Source organism: Bufo gargarizans, chromosome 2 (assembly GCF_014858855.1).
Source record: "Bufo gargarizans isolate SCDJY-AF-19 chromosome 2, ASM1485885v1, whole genome shotgun sequence".
NCBI lineage: Eukaryota > Metazoa > Chordata > Amphibia > Anura > Bufonidae > Bufo > Bufo gargarizans.
This window is the reverse complement of record NC_058081.1, coordinates 548,024,806-548,038,502: the sequence shown is the minus strand read 5'-3', so window position 1 is coordinate 548,038,502 and position 13,697 is coordinate 548,024,806. Positions and strand designations below refer to the sequence as shown.

The following is a 13,697-nucleotide window of genomic DNA, read 5'->3' as shown; positions in this document are numbered from 1 at the left end:
AGCTATCACTCCTTTAACCCCCTTCAGAACTGAGACATTTTTTACCTTATAGACCAGCCCAAATTTTGGTAATCTGACATGTTTCACTGTATGTGGTAATAACTAGTGTTGAGCACAAATATTCGAATTGCAATTTTTTTTTCTCGAATATCGCGATTTCGAGATTTCACTAATATTTAGAATATAGTGCTGTATATCCGCGAAATCAAATATATACAGTACAGACCAAAAGTTTGGACACACCTTCTCATTCAAAGAGTTTTCTTTTTTTTCATGACTATGAAAATTGTAGATTCACACTGAAGGCATCAAAACTATGAATTAACACATGTGGAATTCTATACATAACAAAAAAGTGTGAAACAACTGAAAATATGTTATATTCTAGGTTATTCAAAGTAGCCATCTTTTGCTTTGATTACTGCTTTGCACACTCTTGGCATTCTCTTGATGAGCTTCAAGAGGTAGTCACCTGAAATGGTCTTCCAACAGTCTTGAAGGAGTTCCCAGAGATGCTTAGCACTTGTTGGCCCTTTTGCCTTCTCTCTGCGGTCCAGCTCACCCCAAACCATCTTGATTGGGTTCAGGTCCGGTGACTGTGGAGGCCAGGTCATCTGGCGCAGCACCCCATCACTCTCCTTCATGGTCAAATAGCCCTTACACAGCCTGGAGGTGTGTTTGGGGTCATTGTCCTGTTGAAAAATAAATGATGGTCCAACTAAACGCAAACCAGATGGAATAGCATGCCGCTGCAAGATGCTGTGGTAGCCATGCTGGTTCAGTATGCCTTAAATTTTGAATTAATCCCTAACAGTGTCACCAGCAAAGCACCCCCACACCATCACACCTCCTCCTCCATGCTTCACGGTGGGAACCAGGCATGTAGAGTCCATCCGTTCACCTTTTCTGCGTCGCACAAAGACACGGTGGTTGGAACCAAAGATCTCAAATTTGTACTCACCAGACCAAAGCACAGATTTCCACTGGTCTAATGTCCATTCCTTGTGTTCTTTAGCCCAAACAAGTCTCTTCTTCTTGTTGCCTGTCCTTAGCAGTGGTTTCCTAGCAGATAATCTACCATGAAGGCCTGATTCACACAGTCTCCTCTTAACAGTTGTTCTAGAGATGTGTCTGCTGCTAGAACTCTGTGTGGCATTGACCTGGTCTCTAATCTGAGCTGCTGTTAACCTGCGATTTCTGAGGCTGGTGACTCGGATGAACTTATCCTTCGCAGCAGAGATGACTTTTGGTCTTCCTTTCCTGGGGCGGTCCGCATGTGAGCCTTTTTTTTTGTAGTGCTTGATGGTTTTTGTGACTGCACTTGGGGACACTTTTAAAGTTTTCCCAATTTTCCGGACTGACGGACCTTCATTTTTTGAAAGTAATGATGGACACTCGTTTTTCTTTACTTAGCTGCTTTTTCCTTGCCATAATACAAATTCTAACAGTCTATTCAGTAGGACTATCAGCTGTGTATCCACCTGACTTCTCCACAACGCAACTGATGGTCCCAACCCCATTTATAAGGCAAGAAATCCCACTTATTAAACCTGACAGGGCACACCTGTGAAGTGAAAACCATTTCAGGTGACTACCTCTTGAAGCTCATCAAGAGAATGCCAAGAGTGTGCAAAGCAGTAATCAAAGCAAAAGGTGGCTACTTTGAAGAACCTAGAATACAACATATTTTCAGTTGTTTCACACTTTTTTGTTATGTATATAATTCCACATGTGTTAATTCATAGTTTGATGCCTTCAGTGTGAATCTACAATTTTCATAGTCATGAAAATAAAGAAAACTCTTGTAATGAGAAGGTGTGTCCAAACTTTTGGTCTGTACTGTATATATTTTTTTAATGCTCCAGTCAGTGCCCGTTGCCGCTTCTGCCGACTTCCGTGCTCATGGAGCGTCCCCATCACCATGGGAACGTCTCCATATACTAGAATGTACTGTCGGATTTGAGAATTAAGTTGAAATCGCAATTCGATAAATTCAAGTTATAATAATCGAATTGCGATTTCAACTTAAGCACTGCTATATTCCATATTAATTAATTCTAGCCTAAAATGGAATATAGCAGTGCTAAGTTGAAATCGCCATGCGATTATTTTGAGTTATATTAATCGCATTGCGATTTCAACTTGGACCTGGTTTACTATGGTTGGCTTCAATGGCTTAGTAGAATTTGCGAATATGACGAATGTATTCGTCATATTCCACAAAACGAAGATAACGAATGTATTCTTCTATTTCACAAAACAAAGATATTCTCCATCTTCGTTTTAGCTACCTATTCATCAACTTCGCGAATTCTAGCAATTATATAGAAAAGTTTACTATAGAGACAGCTAAGTTTAATTCGCTATACGATTATATTACTTAGCTTTTTTTAAAAATAAGTAGAATAATTATAATACCTGATAATTATTATAATTATTCTATTTATAAAAAAAAGCTAAGTAATATAATCGCATAGCGAATTAAACTTAGCTGTCTCTATAGTCAACTTTCCTATATGATTTGAAATTGCAATGCAATTAATATAACTCGAAATAATCGCATGGCGATTTCAATTTAGCACTGCTATATTCCATATTAGGCTAGAATTAACGAATATGGAATATAGCAGTGCTTAAGTTGAAATCGCAATTCGATTATTATAACTTGAATTAATCGAATTGCGATTTCAACTTTGACCTGGTTTAGTTGAGACCCAGCAGCAGCATCAAGTTGAAATCACAATGCGAGTAATATAACTCGAAGTAATCGCATGGCGATTTCAACTTAGTACTGCTATATTCCATATTCGTTAATTCTAGCCTAATATTGAATATAGCAGTGCTAAGTTGAAATCGCAATTCGATTATTATAACTTGAATTAATCGAATTGCGATTTCAACTTTTTACGTATATTCTTAATATTGCTCTAACTTCGTCTTTTAGAATATTAGTAATATTCTAAAAGACGAAGTTATAGCAATATAACGAATATTCTAAAAGACGAAGTTAGAGCAATATTACAAATAGTCTGAAAGACGAAGTTAGAGCAATATTACGAAATTTCGTAAAATACACATAGATTGTAATTTAGCTAATATACTGCTATAGTATTTTTTTTAATAGTGTGCCTCTTTAACAAAACTTAAGTTCAGAAGAGGCAAAAAAAAATTAGAGAAAAAAAAAAGATTATAGCACTATATTAGCAAAATTACAATCTATATGTGTATTTTACGAAATTTCGTAATATTGCTCTAACTTTGTCTTTTAGAATATTCGTAATATTCTAAAAGACGAAGTTAGAGCAATATTACGAAATTTCGTAAAATACACATATTAGCCTAGCCATAGTCAATTAGTCATAGGGACGTTGCCTTATACTATTAAAAGAAAAATCGCAATACGCGATTAATTAAATCGCATATTATTCGCGATAATTGGAAAAATTACGAATATTTGATTTTGACTAATATATCATGAATATTCAATCGAATATTCGCGAAATATTGCGAAATCGAATATGGCACCTCCCGCTCATCACTAGTAATAACTTTGGAACACTTTTACTTATCTTAACAATTCTGGCACGGTTATTAAAAAATCGGAAATTTACCTAAAATTTGGAAAAATGTAAAAGTCAATTTAAAAACTTTTAGGAACATTTCCAAATCCAAATCCAAGGACTAATCAGTTTTGAGGTCACTTTGTGGGGGCTACATGATAGAAACCACACATTTTAGAAACTACACCCCTCAACTTTTAGAAATTGTGTTAACCCTTTAGGTGTCCCACATGAATTTAAGGAACGTAGAGGAGACATTTTAAAATGTCACTTTTCTTTAGAAATTTTCTATTTCAAACCAAATTTTCCTGTAAAACAGCGAGGTTTTACAACCAAACAAACCTCACTATTTATTACTCCGATTTTGCAATTTACAGAAACAACCTATATGTGGTCATATACTGCTGTGTGGCCACACCGCAGGGCTCAGAAGGGAAGAAGCACCATTTTGCTTTTGGAGAGCAGATCTTTGCTGGAATAATTTTCTGGGCCCATGTTGCATTTGAATACCTCCTGATGCACCTACAGTGGAAACCCCCAAAACGTGACCCCATGTTGGAAACTAAACCCCCAAGAATATTTCAAGGGGGGCATGGAACACTTTGTTTCATAGATCAAGGGTAATAGTGAGTGATTTGACCTAACAAGCGTTGGATACAATTTAGAAACACTTGCTAAGAAAATTTTGCTTTAGCACCAATTTTTTCATTTTGATAAGGCATAACAGGAGAAAATGCACCCCACAATTTGTTATGCATTTTTTCCTGAATATGGCAACATTCCAATCTGGATTTTCTAACAAGGAATTTGATTAAATTGTTTTTAGGGGTCATAACAATTTTGTTTTTTGACTGAGCTGTGTAACAGCTTGTTTGTTGCAGGACTAGCTGTAGTTATTTATTTTTTTTGTACCATTTTAGAGTACAAATACTTTTTGATCACTTTTTATGCCATTTTTTGGAGATGAGGTGGGCAAAAATTGTGCTTAATTTTTAATGAGGTTCTTCATGCTGTAAATACGATATGATAACTTTATTCTGTGGGTTGATTTTTTAGCATAAAATCACTTCTGTATTAAAAATAAATATTTACCATCGCCATAAACTAACATCTAACGTCTAACAACTAACTAACATAAAATTTTAATTTTTTCACCAATGTATCTGTGTAAGGGCTTGTTTTTGCAGGATAAGCTGAAGTTTTTTCTTGTATCATTTTGGCATACATATGACTTTTTGATCACTTTTTATTCAATTGTTTTAGGAGATGAGAAGACAGAAACAAGCAATTAATTTTATAGATCAGGTTGTTACGGACATGGCAATACCAATTATGTTTAGTTTATTTTATTTTTTTCATTTTTTTAATGAATTACCAATGAGCAAATATGGGAAAAGGCAATTTATTTAATTTTTAAAGTGAACTGTGGGGGGGGGGGGGGGAGGGCGGAGCTAGCTGCTGAGCCGTGAGGAAGCAGTTTTGTTGAGCTCTGCAGACTTCGTGGCAATTAATAGCTATAAAACAGCGAATCTGGGCTATTTCTGCCGAAAAACAAGATATCCAGATTAAGGGATCCAACCGGAATCGATTGATCCAATTTTCATCAGTTTCTGTAGTGGTGGATGACGCGGCCTACAGCATGTTTAGAAGCGCCGGCCTAAATTTCGGCGCCTTGCCACATCTTGCAAGTAGACCAATGGTGTTACCCCACACCCTACATTAACTCCGCATAGACTCATCAGCGGTTTGTCTACTCTGCACTAATCTGAACTAAAGCCTTTGCAATCAAGCAGATTTTTCCCGCCCGCCCAGACCAGCAGAGCACCGTGACGTACCCCGGACTCAGCGACCAAGCGGCTATAGCGCCGACATCAACAAGCTTCCCCATAACAAGTCTCCGACACACAGTCGTTCGGGAGAGAAAGCAGCCGTATCGGAACTTACCTGCTATACAAAGAGCAGACGAGCCGCCGCAGTGCCAGGCCACCGACTCCCTGACTGACGGCTCCGGTGGAGTCAGATACCCGATCCGGGCACCGGGAGTACCCCTGACTATTCATCAGCATCCCTGCGATTCCTGAGGTTGCCGCTTTGTGGGGACCCCTTACCTACAGCCGAGGACCCCCTGCTGATGTCACCATCCCAACTGGTAAGCGCATTCAGTTATTCTCTATAGCCGGGCCCCAGACTGTGGTGAGAACAGAGCTTAGGGCACCGTGCCTAAGCGCAGGACTGTCCACATAAGAACCTGAAGGCTGCTGCCGGCAGCCAAAAAAGCTCTCCCAACACCACTGTGGACCCTCATGCTGTAACAACAGGCAGGCTGCCATCTCCTACCTAATCGCACAGCTGGATAATAACATCAGCAAAGTGGTGCAGACACCTACACTTGATCTACACTGCATCTCCTCTCTATTCAGGCGGTAACATAACTGACTTCCCTGCAGAACACACTATTCTTCAATAGGCTAAGCCTAAATTTTTGCAGATCTCTGATTAGAGACCGACAAACCTATCTCTTAAAGGGCCCCTGACCCAATTTTTTTTTGTCACACCATAGTGACTCTCCTGCAAGCGAATTAGCCTACTAGAGCACTATGTTTGCATAATCCCTCATTGACTGGCCGATGAGGGCCAACAACAGCGAGTGATCGACAAAAGCTATACTGCCTGTTTCAAGATATATCGGGTCCATCCCTGATTACTCACAGATATGGTCAAAATTGGATCGGGGAAATCCAGAACAACCTCCACTACAAAAGTATCTGGCTCCCTAGACTCTTATATGCAAAGACCTCAAGGGGCATCCTCAACCAAACACACTCCTGCACAGAATCCCATAGAAGATAAAAAACGTGCCCATACACCACGTGACACCTCAGACATGGATAGCGATACAGAAGAATTCCAGGAGGACAGGGGCCTCCCAATTTCAAGAAACTTTCTGGGAAAAGCCCTCTCTAAGGCCTTGGAACCAGTGCTCAAAGAGCTACAAGACATAAAACAAGATGTCAGAAGCATCGGTAACAGAGTCGAACAACTAGAGAATGTCCAATCTCAAATTGTCTCCTACACTGAAGCAGCGACAGCTTCATTCACCTCCTGCCAATCACACATGAACAAGATTGTAAATTGGATGGAGGATCAAGAAAATCGGGCCAGACGCAACAACTTACGGATCAAGGGAATCCCAGAGTCTTTCCTTCCAGAAACCCTCCCTGACACTGTTAAACAAATCTTTATGGCAATCTTAGGAGATAACTACCCGCTGGAGATCTCCATTGAAAGGGCTCATAGATTCCTCAGAGCCAAACCTTCACCAAAAGAACCTCCCAGAGACGTTATATGTCGTCTGTTTAATTCCAGAGTTAGAGATGATATATTGCGACTAGCTCGCACAAACCCTCCTAACCCACTAGAGGGCTCTGCGATATCTATTTTTCAAGATCTAGCAAGAGTCACACTTTCTAAAAGAAACATCTTGAGGCCTCTCACATAAAACCTACGGAGAAGAAACATCCCATACAAATGGCTTTTCCCCTTTGGCCTATCTCTCTCACATGAGGGTAAAAGGTACATCCTTAGAAACCATATGGAGCTACCAGATCTCCTCACACACCTCAACATCTCGGACGTCGACATCCCAGATTGGTCCCCGATCCAGGACGTCACAAGTCTACCCATGATCCCTCCTCCCACTCCTTGGGAATCTGCAGGATCAGAAAAAAGAAGTAAAAGCCGGAAGAGACAAGGGAAGATGACTCCCAGAAGGATCGAGATGGACCCGACCTGAGACCCATTAAGACAGGGTTACATACTCATCTTGAGAATCACTATGATATAACCATTTTTTGTCCCCAACTGTCTACTGATATATTGTTGGTGTCCCCCCCCTATAATGGAGGTGGGGACTAGGGAGGTCCCGACCCGGTTCGATATTATCCTTTTCTGTTCCCCACTTTTCCCAGAATTTTAGCCCAGGCATCTTGGTCCCTTATAATGACTGAGCTTCCTGGTGCTCGGGGTCCTCCCTCCTCCCCTCCATCCTACTGCCTTTTCAGGCAGTCCAATTGGGATATACTATGCTACCTTTTCACTGCCACTGTGTTATTTATACTTCATGTCACTCTATTACTAGATGATGTAGCCGGGCCACAGGGAGGGGGACCGGAACAATGGGTTACCTTCGTCTCCCGTCGTGTCGGTCCTGACACTTCCGCCCTACTAATCCCAACACTCCCGATAACTAGGTGGATCCCCCACCGAACTATCTTATAGTTCCTACACCTCTTAGATTGAGGCCTCTGGGCCCCGCAGGCAACACCAACATTCTCTATTCTTGATTGTTTATTCATCACTCACACAACAGTGCTCTTTTCTGCCATGACCCTCGTGGCTACCAGTTTGCATGATTGTGAACTTTTGTCAAATGTTGTTACCAGCTATGATATTTGTATCAGGCTATGTTGATATTTGTATGTTCTCAACGGTTCTAACCCCTTTCCATACCCATTCACTCCCTCCCCCCCTCACACCCTACGCTTCAACCCCTAAAGGCGCTGGGCATATCCAACAAACTTCTCTCCAGACCACATTTTCTTTAAAGATTCAGTCTAAACCCCCTTACAAATGGCCAACATAAAATTTACCTCTTATAATGTCAGAGATCTTAACGCAGCAGCAAAACGCAGTCAAATCCTGCACGCCTTGAAAAAAGCCCACTCAGATATTATTTTCCTTCAAGAAACCCACTTTAGGGAAGAGAAGACACCGGCCTTGCGTGGGCACTTCTATGATAAATGGTACCATTCTCACACCCCTACCAAAAACTCAAAGGGAGTAGCCATTGCTTTTTCAAAGCGGGTATCTTTTGATCTAGGCCTCCAACAAAAAGACAAGGATGACAGATTCTTGATCTTGGTCGGGAAATTGGAGGGCATACCAGTCACTTTAGCTAACCTATACGCCCCAAACACAAAACAAGCCCCTTGGCTAAGCGATGTTCTTACGCTAATAAATGGCATCTCGCAAGGTCTGTTAGTAGTCGGCGGGGACCTCAATGTAGCTCTAGACCCATTGTTGGACACGTCCACGGGTAAGTCTGCTGTATCCCACAGGGCAATCAACCATATAAAGAATTCCCTCCAACTTCTCTCCCTAAGAGACGCGTGGCGTTTTGACCACCCCACAGACCGAGATTACACCCTATACTCAACTCCGCATAACTTCTACCACAGAATAGACTATTTTTTTTCTACAACAATCCTCACTACCCAAACTCCGTTCTACTGATATCGGCGCTAGTGTACATTCCGACCATTCCCCCATAGAAATGTCCTTGCTCATCACAAGCACTCCCCAGGTTAAATCCCCATGGAGGCTTAATGAAACATTATTATCAACCCCCTCGATACACACTAAGATTATGGCACGACTAGAACTATATTTTCAGCAAAACAGAGACAAAGGCACCTCAATCCCTTATGTCTGGGAAGCACATAAGGCTACTGTCAGAGGGGAATTCATATCAGCAGGTTCGTTCCACAAAAAGCAAAGAGACCAAAAGATATCATCATTATGCTCCGAAATACTTAAATTGGAGAGACGTCACAAAAAATCCCTTTCCACCCCCCATCTCCAGAAACTCGAAGCCCGTCTCCAACTCAAAGACACACTGAACACATCTTCCGCAAAAATTTATATGTCATCCAAGCACGCTTTTTTCGCTCACGGAGACAAATCTTCAAAACTAATGATGTCCCTTATCAAACGTAAAAAAACCCACACAAATATATCAGAGATCAGACAGGACTCAGGTAAAATTACATCTGCCCCATCAGACATAGAGTCTGAATTTATACGATTTTACACCTCCCTGTATCAACTCCCCTCAGAAGCTGGAGAGCATGGCCAGAGTTCACGTAAATCAGCCATCACGGAATTCCTCTCACGACTTGGCCTCCCCAAACTAAATCCCAAGTTTCATTCATCCCTACTTAAGCCTTTTTCTATAACTGAAGTCCGAACTGCACCTAAAAAATGTCCTAAGAACAAAGCCCCAGGACCAGATGGTCTACCTTGCTCCTATTATGATTCATTCTCCTCAGTCCTCCTCCCTCAACTAACGGACACGCTAAATTCGTATCTCTCGGGTTCAAATATCCCCCAACAAGCTTTAGAGGCTTACATCACGCTTATTCACAAAGAAGGCAAAGATTCGGCTAACTGCGGTAGTTATAGACCCATCTCACTCCTGAATACAGATTTAAAATTATACGCAAACCTCTTAGCTAGCAGACTCAAACCTATAATCCTCGACTTGATCTCCCCCGAACAAGTTGGATTCGTGTCCGGTAGAGAGGGAAAGGACAATACCATGAGGATCCTCTCGTTAATCCAAACTGTATCACATAATAAACAACGGCTGGTGTTACTTGGGACAGACGCGGAAAAGGCTTTTGATAGGGTTGACTGGCTCTTTATGAAACAAGTCCTGCAACACTTCGGATTCCCCCAGGCCTTCATTGATGCGATCTTTGTCATGTACTCCAGCCCCACGGCCAGGTTACGCATTAACAAATCTCTCTCAGCCCCTTTCCACATAAAGAACGGGACCCGCCAAGGCTGCCCACTATCCCCAATCCTATTTATACTATCTTTGGAACCCCTACTGACGGCCATTAGATCACATCCAGACATTAGAGGTTTCAAAGATGGCACCCGGACACATACTATGGCTGCATATGCCGATGACATCTTACTAATACTGACCGACCCTACCTCTGCTTTCCCCGCCCTCCAAACGCTATTTAAAGAATACGGACAGATTTCTAACTTTAAAATTAACACTACAAAATCGGAAGCTCTCGGTTTTAATCTACTCAGCAAAGAGGCAGAGATGCTCCAATCACACTATCCATACCATTGGCCTAAAACCCACATCACATATCTAGGCCTAAAAATCAGCTCCTCATGGAAAGATCTATATACCCTAAATTACCCCCATTTTACCAAAATTCAAATCAACTTTAGATTCCTGGGCCCTACCATTTTTATCATGGATGGGTCGTAAAAATCTAATTAAAGCTATCCTTCTCCCTAAACTACTGTACCTTTTCCAAACTCTTCCCATTTCACTTCCCGCACAATTCTTCAGAAATATCAGGAGACTGATTAGCAACTATCTTTGGCGAGGCAATAGACCCAGGCTGAGCCACAACCTGTTGGTTCAACATAAATTAAGAGGAGGTTTGTCCCTACCCGATTGGAGACACTACTACGATGCTGTACATTTATCCAGAATAGTTCAGTGGCTACGCGACGGCGACAGAAGACTCAGCTTTACATTAGAATTACAACTCGCTAAATTCCCACTAAGATCCCTTCTATGGCAATACGATAACGACTCCAATAAACCTCTTAGCCAACTCTCCTCGAATTCCATCACCCAAACCACCTTAAAGATCTGGAATAAGTATAAAAAGTTATCAGCCCCAACCTCTCCCCTCTGATGACATTAGCAGACATTTCAGAACTGTATCTTCCAAAGTTTAAAGAAATAAACTAAATCTTCCAGAACTAAAAAAAATACCCCTCATTAACTTCCTCAATAATGACCCTGGAGAGGACCCATTAGATAAAACATCCCTTCAACATATACAAAGATTGCACATAACTAAACTCATATCGCCTTACCTACGCCATGCCGGTACCCCAAGGGTCCTTACCCCCTTTGAAGAATTATCTTCACATTTAAAACCTCCACCACACCTTCTTTCAAAAGTGTATTCTATATTACAAATAATTAATTCCCCTACAGACAGGCACTATATCTCAGAGTGGAGTAAAGATCTCGCTACCACATGGACTCCGCAGGAATCCAAACAGATTTACAAGTACTCCCACGGCATCTCACGCTGCATAAAATTACAGGAGAATTCTTTTAAACTCATCTCTAGATGGTACCGAACCCCAGTCAGGCTTAAACAAATGGGCTGCCTTGACACAGATGTGTGCTGGAAATGTAATTCTGCACAAGGCTCATACTTACATATGTGGTGGTCATGTCCTGTCCTAATCCCATTTTGGTCTGAAGTCCTGAAAGTATCCAGACAAATCTGCTCCCTAACCTCAGATCCTAAACCAGTCTCCATCCTTCTTAACATTAGATTAGAGGATATCCCTGCCCGGAAAAGGATTCTTTTCCAACACCTCATGGCTGCAGCCAAATCCTTAATACCACAACATTGGAACCAACCAAAAGCCCCTAATGTGGCTCATTGGCTACAAAAGGTTAATTTAATCTACCTAATGGAAGAATTGTCAGCGTGGGAATCACGTTCTCATCATAAATTTCAAAGAATTTGGCAGGACTGGATTGAGTTCCGGTCATCCTCTCAGGTCTTGCAACAACTCACATCTCTTTCACAAATCGCTGTGGTCTGACATTAAACTTTTAAACCTCTGATCTGGATCCCAGCCCTCTCATCTTCCTTCCTCACTCCTTCCCTCCCCTTATCCCAATGCCATCTCCTATTCCCTATTTCTTTCCCTATCCCTTGTTATATTATGCACTATGTTTATGGTTGCATACTCGATACATAGTTATACTGTATTAGATCTCAGCCTTGTGGTCTTATCTGCACTATCACTCACCAACATTAGGTAGACACCTCACAGTATTGGTCGTGCTTGACATTGGCCAGCACTTTATTTTACAGGGCTTGTACCTCATGGTCGCGCCCTCACATTATATTATTTAGATGCAGATATGCGCTTCAAGGGCTTTTCCTCTAAATCCACTAGATGGTTGGGTTACTCTATCCCGGCCCCTTCTTCACAGAGCGATTTGATATGACACTTATTCGCCATGTTGTTGTAACATTATAAAGCCTCATGGATTATGTATCTTGTATCACAAATGTTTATTTGTCCCCATTGTATTCTGTTTGCGTAATGGAATTATTATAAAATTAATAAAACGAAAATTGAAAAGAAAGAAAGTGAACTGTGGGGATCAGAACCTTTATTCAGGATTATCCTCAAATTGGCTAGTTTTTACAGATCGTTGGCTCGGAACTGCACTCATTGGTCCTGTAGCTACTAAGACACAATGCACCCTAGCACCAAAACCTAATCTCAACTATAAAGCATTGTAGGGATTCGTAGGGCTGCTTTGCTACCCCAGGGGCTGGATGTATTTTGATCATTGACAGAACAATGAATTATTAGTTGTGTAGCTTATATAGCACATTTTATTAGTAATTGATATAGAAGTTCAGGTAATTCCAAAGGGTTAATTTCCTGTTTAATAATGATAGATAGATAGATAGATAGATAGATAGATAGATAGATAGAGAGATTGAAAGGGCTGTTGCTATCTATTACACACTAGGAAATTAATGTACAATTAAATAATAACAAAATGACATTTTTTTTTTCCATGTAGGTATTGCTGGAGATCATAAGAATCATTTCACACCTGAGCAAAAAGAGGAATTTGAAAAGATTTACAACGAGTGTATGAAAGACGTCAACTTTTCCTTTACATAAAGCAGAAAATAATAATGCTCATTGAGATAAAAAAAAAATACCTGTTCAGACTATTACTTCTACAGAGTAGACACGGGAGGGCAAATATTACTTGCTTCCAATATGTGTAGAAAATTAATTTTCAATAAAAATATATATTTTCCTTCCTAAGTAATGTATCACCTTAAGGAGTATTTTTATTTTGACAAGATATGCTACCATTTTATAATCAGCCAGGGTGGTCAAACTTTTGGGACCCACAACAATCTAAAAAATGAAGGGAATACTATGATGATGCAGGCAGGCCATGTTTTCCTAGGGTCAAAACTAAGGACAGGCGTGGCATAGGCTGGCTGAACAGAGTTTTCATCAGCCATACACAAAGTAACCCATCATGCAGGGCACCTGCCAGGTGAATATAATAGCTTATTGCTGCTACAGCCATGCAGAACTCTTTTAAACCACAGATTTGCACTGTGAGTGTGCCAGTGTAGTAAATTAAAAATGCAGTGCCACATAAGTTAGGACAGTAGAGGAAGAACCAATAAAACTATGTTATTCTAAATTAATAGAGTAAGTAAATGATTAAATATTCTTAATAGAACT

General features: G+C 40.7%; 1 pseudogene; it reads left to right on the top strand.

Annotated features, from left to right (window-relative positions):
- The window catches only part of LOC122926135, a 128,582-nt pseudogene extending 115,470 nt beyond the window's left edge, over nucleotides 1-13,112 (top strand).
- The last annotated feature ends 585 nt before the right edge of the window (nucleotides 13,113-13,697 follow it).